Raw genomic sequence first — 14,265 nt, forward strand, 5'->3', positions numbered from 1 at the left:
TCCTGAGCACCCGCCCATCTGTGTGGCCCTGTTCAAAAGGCACCATAAACTTTGTAGCACACAATGAAAGGATTTGAAAAAAAAATCCACGCTCTCCCATAATTCGGTTGAAACAAAATTGTTTTAGCTTGAAGAAGGAATATTCAAAGCTCACAGAGAGCATATTAAAAAGAAACAGAATAATTTCAAGCAAATAAATAGATTTAAAAGTGAATTTTTACCGCATGATTTGAAAATTATGGCAAAGATAACGAAAAGGTTGAGAGGAAGTCTGCTAATTAGCAAGAAGTCCGATCATCAATTTATAATTTTATGCCATTTTGGCGCAAGCCTCCTTTTTAACCCCAGACAAAAACATTCCGTGTTCGCTCAAGCATGAACGAAACTAAAAAATTTTAATAGCATTTGAAAGATTACACCTTAGAGCACATACTGTATTAACACCAAAATATAGACATCATAATTTGAAACAAAAATTTTATAGACTTTTCAAATCTGTCCCGTTTTTTTGATACGCACTGTAGTTACATGTATATCAATCTTTATAAAATGGGCCATACATGCTGTAGGACTTGCTCGGGAGGGAACAAAAAAAAAAGATAGAGTAGGGGCAAACTGGTATAGGGAACTAATGGATAAAGGCTCTGGTATTGGTGGGAAGTATGTACATGTATACATGTACATGTAGGAAAGGGGCACTCATATTATAAGAGGGGTACCTACATTTACATTACTATCAAAGGTAAAGGTTGGTGATGGGTGAAGGCATAACCTGGTATCATGTGATGGAGGTTACGTAGAGGACATATTCAGGAAGAATATAATCATTATAAATAAAAATTTAATAATATCAATAATAACAATCCTCTTTACATAGCACTTAAGAAGGACATCTCTAATCTGGATAAACTCTGGTTGTCAGATCCTGGCATGCCCGCACGCAATAAATACCCTTTCCCCACTCCTTGGGGAGCATTCCAACCCAACAAGAGTTCTATGGCTCAATTGCTCAGTACATATAGGCTTTCGCGTATTAGCGGGTACCCATTTAACACTCGGGTGGAGAGTTACAAATTGTGGATTGAATGGGGACATTTAGAACTATTATTGATCTGATGGAAACCAGACTAAACAGGGACAATTATACCCCTTTCATAAACCCAATTATGCGTCTAACAGCAGCATAATTTGGTCGTAAAATCTGAGGAGGACCAGAGTTATCTGCATTATTTTGATGCTGCAATTATCCGCATAATAGCAGCATCGGGACCAGATTTTGACTTTATGAACGCATTTCGAAAGTAATGCGGATAATTGCCATGGTTTGGTCACAAGGTCACCCTTTTCCAACACAACCACATCGGAGGGGGTGTGTGTGGTTGCCATGACGATTATCCGCCTTTTTCAGGACGGGCGCTCCTAAAAATAGTGTGGATCATTTTCGGAGTTTGTGAACGCAATTTTTATTGAATTATCCTCATTACTCTTAGGCGGCTAATTGGAGGATAGGTTTATGAAAGGGGTATTAAATGAATGGATGAATGGTGCATTAATAGAAGACATATGGGAGAGGAACAAAATAAGGAGGCACAAGCATCTCTTTTCGCATCTAGGGACAAACCTCAAACTGTCCCCCCCCCCCCAGCCAGCAGCCCATAAGTTCATTATCTTTGATTCGCTTCATCATAAGCACCAATAAAATGTTAACTTTTATTACCTAGCAGCTCATCAACCATGTCACAGAAGTCTAGATCATTTTGGGTGTGGCAACAACCGACTGACTACAAACTACAACCTCTCTGGAAGAAAACACACACCTAGATATAGAGAGAATGTGGAACCCCCCATCCCCTCCACTGCATTACAATCTCTCTCCTCTTTGACTCACTCAGTCTCAGTCTCAGCAGCATCTGTGATCTGACGTTTATGGGTGACCCAACAGCATCATAATACATTTGATCACCATGATCATTTGTCAATGGTTTCCTATAGATCCTTTTTTTACCAAAACCAGCTTTTGTTGTACAAGTAGGTCTAGATGCATTCTTTTATTAAAGTTTAATTATTATTGTTTTGACTGTAACTTAAAGTTGGTATAGAGTCTATTTTGTTTTAATTGTTATACCTTGAACCAAACAGCAGACTCCAGACCAGTAATGGCAGCTTCAACAACATCTTTAACCTTCCTCCCATTCCTGACAGTTGTACGTTCCATCTCGATTTGAGGCACGCTTCCATCTCTGAGAACAATCTTTCCAAAAACCTTCCATCTTTCGCATCCACCTTGCCCGTCACTTATGCCCGACGAGCTGCGGGAACATGGCAGTTGCAGACCCAGAGCACAGCCGGAGCCTCGGCCACGGATATACATATACATCGTTGGGTGTCACTGTCAGCTCTGCTGATCTCAATGACTTTTCGAACAAAATGTCAAACTTCTAGAAGAGATATTATATCCAGAATACATAGTCACCTCCCTGATGAAGCACATTTGAAGCTCCCATCTTTCAAAGTAAAGTTCACTGCCTGTTTATAGGTAATTCGCTGGGAACTTCGACGTAAGAGATTCATCTTGCAGAGTCATCGGGACAAATGAGAATCGTCGATGAACTAATCGAACCACAATACACGTCTTGCATATGTGCACGTCGCATACACAGTGCAGTGCCAGTGCATATTTCTCTACTTCCTCTTCCGCAAACTTTTTCCCATGCATTAATATTGGTCCTACAGAATTTTTGGCGTGCATGGATTTGAACTCTGGAAGAACCTTAATAGCACATTCCTAAGTTCAGGATGAGCACTTAAAAAACAGGGGCGGCAGGGAGCGACCACCCCTCCTTATGTTTTTTTTATGGAGGGAAACAAAGGGGGGAGGGGAGAGGAAGAAGAAAATGAAGAGATGAGAAACCGAAAAAAAAATGCATAAAAAAAAAATGGATATCCCCTACCCTCTGGCAGCTTCCGTGTATAGACCTTGGAGCTATATTCAGATGTAATGCATAACAAGGCGGTAACAAAGCCATCATCCAAAATTCTTGGTTGACAGTATTTTTTTATAAGAAAGGGGAATCTCATTGGCAGTTGATGTGTGTACACTAAGAAAAAATGGTTCAAATTTGAATCCTAGGGGCCAGTGGTACAGTAGCAGCACCCCAAGTGGTGCAAATGAGTGCAATTATAATAATTTGTGCACGGCTTTAAGGGCAGTATTTAAGCATCATAATGTTAGAGGGTGCAGAGTTTTTTAATATTAAGTATTGTGCACCTTAAAAGGTGAAAAGTTGTATCTTTTAGGGTGCAAATGATAATAACAAAAATGTGCAATTTGACACCTTTTTCAACTTTAGGGTACAATTACTTGAGGCCTCAAAAGGTCACTGTTAATGTTTCATTTATGGTTCCAAATGATTTTTAGTGTCTTAGTTTTTTATCAGTTTTTGCAAGTTATTCAATTAAAGCTTATGTGTTTTTTTTTATAGTTCAAAGAAAATCTCTCTCTTTTAATTTGGGGGGCGACTTAATTATTATTGGTTTTAGGGTGGCAAGTGACAGGTGGAATAATGTTCAATATATTTCGCAATACATGCATCGAGACCATTTTATAAGAATTCGTAATATTATCATTTTATGCATTTATCATGAACATTTTAAATTCATCGTCTGCAAAATGTAAACAATAAAGCACTCCTATAATCATCAGTCTCTTTCGTTACACTTTTCTTTATCTGTTTTAGTGGGAATCTGGTTTTGGTGGTCAATAAAATAATGACAAATAGATTCATATAAGCCTAGAGTAGACTAATGTACTGGTTCAAAAGTTGGTATGATGAAGAAGGTAAAACAAAGCCTATATATTCAAAACCGAAACAACTGAATGTTCTTTATTTTGACAATCATATAGAGACATATGATCGAGTCTTGTAAGTATACAGTGTTGTTCTTGAATGACCTTCCTAGATAATATGCGACTTTCTCCTTCTTTGGATGTATTTAAGAAACATCTCAAAACTGGCCTTTAATCAATAATCTTTACATGTATTAGTTATTATAATTTTCTATTCCATCATTGTGTAAAGCGCTGTGAAACGATGATTGTAAAAGCGCTATGTAAATGAACATATTGTTATCTTTATTATTCCAATTTCTTTTCTTTTTTATTCTCTGAATGACCAGAATAAATACGCACTGGCGTAAATCTAATTGGCGGGGGGGGGGTACAACCTATTTTCTTCACCCCCTCCCCCCACTTGAATAGTAATTAGTATGACGTGGCGGATTTACGCCAATGCATGTCCGTACTACCATGGACCTGACTGAAACTACAACGAACATGACGAAGCGCAGATTTATTCTCACTTTATCCACTTTAAAGAGAAATTCCAGTAGTTGCAGTTAACACTGATTTCATGAGAAAGTCTGTAAAACAAGGCTTAATTGCAAGTATATCATCGAGGATCTAGATCTGGTACAGTTACATTAACTGGACTTTGTGAAATCTTGAAATCTACGCTGAAAAATGTTCACACCGAAAATCCCCAACACAGATAAGCGCACGTGGGACAATGTATAATTATTGCTCAGGGCGTCGGGCCCGACGCCCTACCCGAATCCCGTGCTTATTTGCTGATTTCTCAGCAATTACACAATTTCTTCCAGAATCCTTTGGCACATGCGTTTTATTTATACAAACATACACTTTAGTGGTCATTTCATTGGATTCTGTACGAACTCATTTTGATATCGTCACCAAAACTAGCATTTACCTTTAAAATGTGTCATTATTTGGGGGATATCTGAAGATGATACATGTATTTATTGTGGGGGGGGGGGTCGGGGGGTCTTCGAAGCATCACTGAGATCTAAAGCCGTTATAAAGACTTGCTCTTTAGGCATAAATATTAGGTCGATATCTCTACATCATGGGCAGCGATCGGGGTGGGGGTGAGGGGAGTCCCTCCGTCGAATATTTTTCAACTTTCTATGGGTGAGAGGGTCGTCGTTTCCCCCTCCCCTTTCCCTTGCCATTCCCGGACCCCTCCCCCCAAAAAATGAATGAATAAATAAAATATAATAATAATAATTATTATTATTAATGCTAACATTCAGTATTTTCAACATGTTTTTAGAGGAGTTATCAATTTTTCTTTCAACTGAAGGATTTAACTTTTCAAACGCAATGTCCATTGTTTTCAGCATTTTGTAAATTATAGATTTTACACCTTCCTCGATTCGTTCTCTCCCCAAATAATCCCAAATAATCCAAAGTATAGTGCATCGCGTGCAGCACTGAACATTATGCCTTCTCATACGCCACTCAGTGTTTATGGAGGAATAATGGGTCATTAACGTACAGAACAAGGACATAAATTAAATTGATAACATTTGCCCATTAAGAGTGGAAGAATATCGATACTTTTAAGAGCACACTCAAGTCACTATAAACTCTAAATTTGTTGTGTATATAATTGAGGTTGATATGAGAAGAGCCAAACTTGGTTGAATACTTTTGCAGTTTGACTGCACATGTTATATAGGCACAATGACATTTCCACAATGTTTTACAGAACTATACCTGCACTCTAAAAAAAAGGTTGGATGTGATACTTGTTCAATTTCGTTATCATTTTGAAATGATCGAGACAAATTTATAATTAGGCTTACTATCATTATTGCTATTAAATATGAAAACCACTGGCCGATACAAAAGGGGGCTGGGGCTCCCCCACCCAATCTTTCACGACCATAAAAAGGGAAAGAGAGAAGAGTGAATATTATGTCAAAATCTGTAATGAAATTTGATTTTTATCTGATAAATATGTCAAAATTTTTGCTGCTCGCTACTCGCAGCTTTTTATAAATTATACGCGATACATTATAGCCCACTCAATTTTTTGGTTCATTAAGCCACTGATGAAAACTAGGCTCGTATGGATATTTAGAGAAAATTTTTTCCTTTAGCAGTTAAGGGTCCCATTTGCAAACAAAATATGGACAGGCGTACTATGTATACCTACGTCTATTGCATTGTTAAAAACCGGCGGTTGTTTTAAGTGCATTTCAGGCGCATAATATAGGATCACTTATTAATATCAGGTTTCAATGATATAGAGCTTAAATGGCACTAATAAAAAGTAGAAATGGTATCATAACAAAGTAACCACAATGCAAAATAAGCCACTTATGGAATAACTTATCAAGGTTGAAATGGCTGCTTACCGGAAAGGACATTATTTTGGTCTGGTCTAAATGAGAAGAATGATAGATGAAGCGGAGCCTTTGATATGCCAGATCAAAAAAAAAAAGAATGTCAGAACATCATGAAGACATTTATAAGAAAGGGCAAGTGGTATATATACGACGAAACTGGACATTTATTTTGTCAATAACAGTAAATGTTGAAAGGGACACTAATCAAAAGAGAAAAATAATAAACAATCAAAGCGGGAAATATATACGCCTCTATATACGAAAATCAGGGACTTTTCAATTTTCAAAATGCTTTAAAGATGAATTTCATTGTATCACACATTGTGGGAACACTTCGGATATTATTTTGAAAGATAAACGAAATCATACCAATATATCTGGTAAACGAGGGGCACTTTTCACTCGTGAAAAAACGAGGGTTTCCAATCGTGATGAAAAAGTGATGGGGTAACTCTACACCGCCTCCCTACACTGTAAAAACTGCGGTATTAAAACTGACACCAATTGGTGTTAATAGAGGACCACACCCTGAGGTGTTAAAATTACACCCTAGAGATTAAACGTAAGACCAAAGTGTGTAAATGTAACAACAAAAGGTGTTCTAATAACACCTAATAGGGCGATTCCACACTAGAACGTCAAAAATATCAAAAATTTCAACATGCTTTCAATAATTCATAAGTAGTGTAATATTTTACTATGATACCTAAATTTCATGAAAATTATGAGTTTTAACCAAAAGTGAAGACATATATAGTCTTAATTGGGGGGAACAATGGAATTTTAAATTTTCAATAATGTTGCTCATTGAATAGTCACGTACAAACACCGCCTGAAACAATTATTTGCAAAGTAAGAGAAGATTGAAAATATTGCAGGTCAATAGAATAATATATCATTGATGGTTCCAAATAATATCTACAACGTTTTCATGATCCATAATAGGGGCAGCCCTGATTTTTCCGAACCTATTTTTGGCTATGTCCCGTACGACACATGACAATGCAAAAGTTTTTCCTACAATTTTTTTTGATGATGCAATTTCATAAAATCAGTTTCTCTTTCTTTGACCCATGGGTGATCGATTTATCCCATAAGGATCTTATTACTGCCCTTCATTTTTCAATTATTGTCCTATTAAAGGTTGTCCCGTACGACACACGCTGTGTCATACGGGACATGTCCCGTACGACACACAATATGATAATGCATTTAATTGCAGGATTTGGATTCAGAAACCATTTATAGTAGGCATATTTAAATTCACTTAATTGATTCAACATTAAGTGAACTGAAAAAGAACTTTGTTTATCTCCATAGAACATGAAATTGGTGATTCTAAACATTTTAATTGATTTCGTGTATGCTTATTCCTTTGTGAATCCCTTCAGCTAAACTGGTGATTTTCACTGATCAGAGCAGGTTAATTTCTTTTCATTGAGCATGAAAAGAAAACTTTTATAATTATTTGAACCTAACCTGGAAGATGACTTCCTCTTGCATGCTAATGTGGAATTATTATAAGATAAAAATATATCAATCATCATGATCATATCTATTTGGACTTTCCTTGATGATCACTATTTTTTATATACAGTATTGAAACTCTTTACTTTTTTCAAGTTGTAAAAAAAAATCTGGAAAATAAGACAAACCATATGGTTTCATGAAATGCAGATGGGTTTGAAAAAGTAGAACCGCATTTCTTTAGAAAAAAATAATTGTGAAATTACAAGTGACAGTTGTGACATATATCATGTAGATATACATTTTATATAAAAAAAAATTATAACATTTTAGCCCCATAATTTATGCAAAGTTTCATTCATTCATTGTTTAAATAGTGTTTGGAAATCATCAATTTATCCACTAAAATATAACTTCACACAAAACCTCAAGTTTTTCAGCTCGTAAAAATGCTGTGAACACTTGTACGTTTCCCATCATGAAAAAAATTATAACATATTGCTCCCAATTGTATATTGAGGTTACTTAATTATATTGTCCTGAATGACTGCTTATTAAAGGATTTTTCATAAAGAATGAAAATGTAGGGGCAATGCTCCTTCTGATTGATAAAAAGTTCATTTTTTTATTCAGGCTGCCCAGTACAACACGCAAGTGCCTGTACAACACACAAGTGTCCCATACGACACACAAGTGTCCAGTACGACACAGAAGTGTCCTGTACGACACACAATTGTCCCGTACGACACATTATTTTGTTTATGATACATTGACAGAAATATTCAGCTAATAGCGGTTTCTAACCTAATGAATGTCTTATTTTGATAGGATTATCATTATCATCAGCCAAATAATGTGATTGAAGAAGTCAAAGTGACATAAAGTAAGAAAGTTTGGCTTCAGTTTAGACATGTCCCGTACGACACATTTTGAATGTCCCGTACGCCACAATGTTCTCGAAAATTATAATTTGCTTTATTTATTCTTGAATGTTTATTTTGCTTTCTTTTATGTGTTTGTTCTTGGGTAATTGAGTGTCAATCTGAGTTCAGTTTCTATGAAATTTATCTGCCCAACTCACAGACTTTTGAGTACAAACTTGAGGTTTCTAAAAAAGCCACTTTTTCTGCGTCCGTACGACACATATACTATTATAAATCTGTATTATACAGGATGTGAATTCAAGTCGTGTTCAGTCTTCGTTTTTCTAACACTCTGGTAGTACTTGATGATCACCTATAGTTACTGGAATATTTTTTGTTTTTTCTTGTCAAAAACTGTCAAATGTTCTCTAAATGTCCCGTACGATACGTATGGAATCACCCTCTAGGTGTAAAATTAACATCCGGGCTAACATCACCAATTTAACACCGGTGTAAAATAACTGGTGTGGTCCTCTCAGTGGCACCGGTTATTCGGTTAACACCACAGTTTTTGCTGTGTACTTCTTGCGTGTCTGCTAGTTGTGAGATTGCTTGTTTTGTTTGTTTGGTTGGTTGCAATGGAGAAGGGGTCATCACTGTTAATTCCCTATATCTTCATCATTATTGTCTATCCCTCCATTATTAATCTCTCTTCTTTGATAACAACTAAATCCTTGACACTCCCGACACAACGGACAGCTGTTTCGGTTAGCATCCTTCAAGTAGCAATATAAGCATTTAATAAACTGATCACATGATTACTTTTAGTCCTCCATGATTTGTAATCTCCCACATCCTGTCATATTTTATTCCTGAACACTATCTTACATAATCGTTCCGTATAATTATTATTTATGTCAATGTAAACTGTAAGGGTGGTCTATGCATAATTATGTATGGAACTCTTACTCCTGCTCTTACTATCGAAGCCCCAGTTAGAAATTCAATTCAATTCAATTCTGTATTTAATTTGCATTCAAACAGAATGCAAAGTAATAAAAGGGAAAAATGAAAAAGAAAAACTTTGAATCGATCTGAGTTCCACCGGAAAAAGTGGATTATTATGAAAGTATGAAGTGTAATTAATTTTTAATTAATTTTTGCTTGATATTTATTTCTAACGTTACATGTCACCTCAACAATTCGTGGTGTTTGCGGGGGTGATTATTTTATATAAGAGGTATAAAAGAGAAATTCATTTCTTCCTGAGATTATCTTTTTGTTAAAGTGTGAATTGCACATAAAACTCATTAAGGATAGCAAAAAAATAAAATGAGGAAGAAAATGTATGAAAAAGGAAAGAAAGAAAGCAATGTCAGTCAGAAAGGCCTTAAAGTCGTACTATAACTCTTTATATATGAATAAAAACTCGCTTCAGGTCGTTTCATAGGCCCTATATACCATGATGACGTAACTAGTTTCTAGGCCTGCTGCAAATGTGAAATATTGTACAGAACATTATATAAATATTCTTTTTTGTGTTAATTCCATGTTGAAAATTTTATCCTGTTTGTGAGTTCTCTGATCTTGTGAAGTCTAGAGTGGAAATACTGTACCATCACAAGATTAACGTGTTTTCGCAATTGCAACGAGGACTGATTCTAAGCGTAGCAATCTATTGAAAATGCCTGTCAAATCACAATGGACAGGTTACAGGAGGTCTTTGTCGAAAATTGGTGAACCGAGACAGCAGACCGTCCTAAGATTTGGAGCTGACCAGAAATTGCAAATAAATTGATGCCGTTTGTCCAGAGTCCAGGGCGACATTGCTGTTTTCATTCACCGATTTGCGACAATACACAGCAAAAACTATGGTGTTAACCGGTGTACATAGAGGACCACACCAGTTATTTTACACCGGTGTTAAATTGGTGATGTTAGTTTTACACCTATAGGTGTTATTACAACACCATTTGTTGTTACATTTACACTCTTTGGTGCTATGTTTAATCTCTAGGGTGTAAACTCTAAATTACAGGGATTTAAAATAAGTCCACATGGACTGTAATTAGGGACCAATCGAATTCCGGATTTAGTTTGCATCCTTAAGATTCATTTTTAAATCTCGAAAGATTTAGATTTAAATCATTTGAGATTTAAATTTAAGTCTTTAGGATTAAAACTAAATCCAGAAATCGATTGGTCCCTAATTACAGCCCATCTGGACTTATTTTAAATCCCTGTAATTTAGAGTGTAATTTTAACACCTCAGGGTGTGGTCCTCTATTAACACCAATTGGTGTCAGTTTTAACACCGCAGTTTTACAGTGTAGATTCTCTACGATCTAGAAAGCGTCTGGTATAGAGATGTTGCAAAAACTCTCTATTATTATTACAACACAATGAGAACAATTTCTGTCACCAATGTCATCAAAAGAAGCATTAAGGGCTTCCCTTTGGATCTGATGCAGTCAAATTAGCAGACAACGTTTAATACACAATCCAAGGATATCTCTCAGATAGACCAAGAAGCAGGGATGTGAATCGGAAATGTAATTTATCGTTTTTTTACGCTACTCCCCTTTCACACTCCAACATTTGTTCTTGACAGAACAAAATGTTGTTTGTTTGAAGAGAAATAAAAATCTCATCATTAAAGGTCGAGTCCACCCAAGAAAAAAATGTTGATTTCAATAAATAGAGAAAAATTAAACTAGCATATAACGCTGAAAATTTCATCAAAATCGGATGTAAAATAGGAAAGTTATGACATATTAAGGTTTCGCTTAATTTTCACAAAACAGTGATATGCACAACTCAGTAACATGCAAAGAGACAGTCGAATATGTCCCTCACTAATTATTTCTTTTGTTTTATATTTTTTGAATTATACAATATTTCATTTTTTACAGATATGACAATCATAAGGACCAACTTGACTTAACCATAATCAAACAATGCTAATTCCACATGTTCAGTGAGGAATTAATCGTTGTTTCACTTGACAATGAGGAGAAAATTGTAATATTTCACATTTTAAGATTAAAAAACAAAAGAAATAATGAGTAGATGACGTCATCAGTCTCCTCATTTGCATATCGACCAGGATGTGCATATCTGTTTTGTGAAATTTAGCGAAACTTTAAAATTTCATAACTTTCTTATTTTACATCCGAATTTCATGATTTTGTTTCTTTTTATTCAAATCAAATTTATTATTGTTGGGGTGGACTTATCCTTTAAGCAAACATTTTGAAATGTGTTTAGTCAAACGAATCCAAATGTGCATATGCAGCAAAAGGGGTAATAAATGCAGGGAACTTTAGTAAAATCATAAAATTAAAAACTCTGAGTAGAAGCACAGACCCTACTCCTAGCTTCAGTACATGTATTATCCATGATTTATAACAGTAAAAGAAAACACTTTTATATTAGCCCTACAATGTCATTATATTTTTCTGAATCGAATTTCTGTAAATTAAAGTTTGTAATCGTGAATGACACCGCAGTCACAATATTCTCCCAAATAACAATTACAGGTATTTATAATGAGACTTTGTCCACCTCTTTTGCGGTAACACATGTGACAGTACAACGTTCCGAAATCCTCCATTCGGACTTTAAGTTTAAGAAGAAAAAAAATCAATACATGAAAAAATACAAGTGAAATTACTACTTAATAAGAATTATGGAAAAAATGTCATGTTTATTTACTTTTTATCAATTTTGGTTCACTTTATCCATCTATTTAAATCTATTATTATTTTTCATTTCTATTTTTTGATTGATTTACCTATTTAATAATTCAAAAAATAATTTGTGAAGGTCGGGGGCTTCATACAGAGTTCATTTGTTTCCTATATCATCAAGTTCAAATTCATCAACATTCCCCTGGATACCACACCAACCTCATATATAGTCAGGACTAAATTAGGGTTGGCAAAATTTTGGCTTGACCACATTTGCATTCCAAAAGAGAAGTATCTGCATATCCTTATGACAGATCATAGTTAACCACTTGTCTTTATACTACGGTTTGACTATTTTTGGAGAGTTGAAAACCACGGTGGGTTTGAAGCTTGCCAACTTGTACTACCATGCGGCCCCCAATGACGGGATGATCTCAGCATGACTTGTGATTGATTTTTTTTCTCAGCGACAAGAAGGAGAGATAAAGAGCTACCTTATAGTTTGATTACACTCTAGAGTCTAGAGAATATTGGGTAAAGGAGCCCCATGGGATATGTGTCCAATCAACATTGGGCATTTCTTTGGGGCATTTTTATTTATCCAGTGTGATGAAAATTTTGCCCATTCTGAAGTGATTGCTGCTTACTTTTTAACCTTACTGGACAATATGCTTTCCGCATTGGGTAAAATACTGCCACAAATTGTGGAGAAAATTTTACCAAATATATTTCTACAGTGTATTTTGATTATTGCATTCAGTGGATTAGCAAACTCAGATTCCAAAAGTTTAAAATTATATTTTTTGACAAGGATTAACTACATCCATTAGATAAACTTACAGGTAATGTCTGTACCCTTCTGACCCGAAAGGTGCAAAGTTGCACCTATGAAGGTGCTCCAGGACTTGCACCATTTTATATTTCAGCAAGTTTGAAATAGGGTATACTTTTTAAAGGTACAAAATTGAACCTTTTTTCTTAGAGTCCAGATATGTACAAAGGTGTCATATCTCCCGCTTGAAATGAATGTATCAAAGAAAGGGAAATATCAGAAAATGGGTATACTGATGCGAAAAGGTTGAATAAAGATAACACTGCAATGTCCGGTGAGCACCTGAGAAACAAGCTTTTTTAATGTAATATTTTGTCACCTGACTTCACAGTTACATAATAACATGGCAGAACTTAAACGCTTTTAAAGGACAAGTCGACCCCGACAAAAAGTTGATCTGAATAAAAGAGAAAAATCCAACGAGCATAACACTGAAAGTTTCTTCAAAATTTGATGTAAAATAATAAAGTTATGACATTTTTAAGTTTCGCTTAATTTCACATAACATCTATGCACATCTGGTCGGTATGCAAATGAGGGAACTGATGACATCACTCACTATTTCCTTTGTATTTCATTATATGAAATATGATTTATTCCCATTTTCTCATCATTGTTCTTGAAACAAAGTTCCATTCCTCCCTATAAACACATGTAATTACCATTGCCTTAACATTTTATGGTTCAGTAAAGTTGGTCCTTATTGTCAAATCTGTAAAAATTGAAGTATTTCAAACAATAAATAACAAAAGAAATAGTGAGTGAGGCACATCATCGACTCTCTCATTTGGATGTCAATGAGTTGTGCATATCACTGTTTTGTGAAAAAAATAAGCGTTACTTTAAAGTGTCATAACTTCCTTATTTTACATCCGATTTTGATGAAGTTTTCAGCACTGCTAGTTTGATTTTCTCTATTTATCAAAATCAACATTTTTCTGAGGTGGACTTGACCTTTAAATATTATGTTCATTTAAGTTTGGTGCATGGGGTTCACTAACTTTTTTTTAGCACCACTGTATCTTTAAGCAGGAGTAGATGTCCACAACTGCTTCCGTGACTGTCTTTATGTTCTCATTGAAAAAGAAAAAAAAACATCGTTTGCTCATTTGAGTCGTCAGTCTTTGACGTAAAGTTTTGACGAGAGTTGGAGGATTCGAAGAGGGCAAAACGCATCAGATGTTTTAACCACAACAGCAAGAAG

This window comes from Lytechinus variegatus, chromosome 1 (assembly GCF_018143015.1).
Source record: "Lytechinus variegatus isolate NC3 chromosome 1, Lvar_3.0, whole genome shotgun sequence".
Taxonomy (NCBI): domain Eukaryota; kingdom Metazoa; phylum Echinodermata; class Echinoidea; order Temnopleuroida; family Toxopneustidae; genus Lytechinus; species Lytechinus variegatus.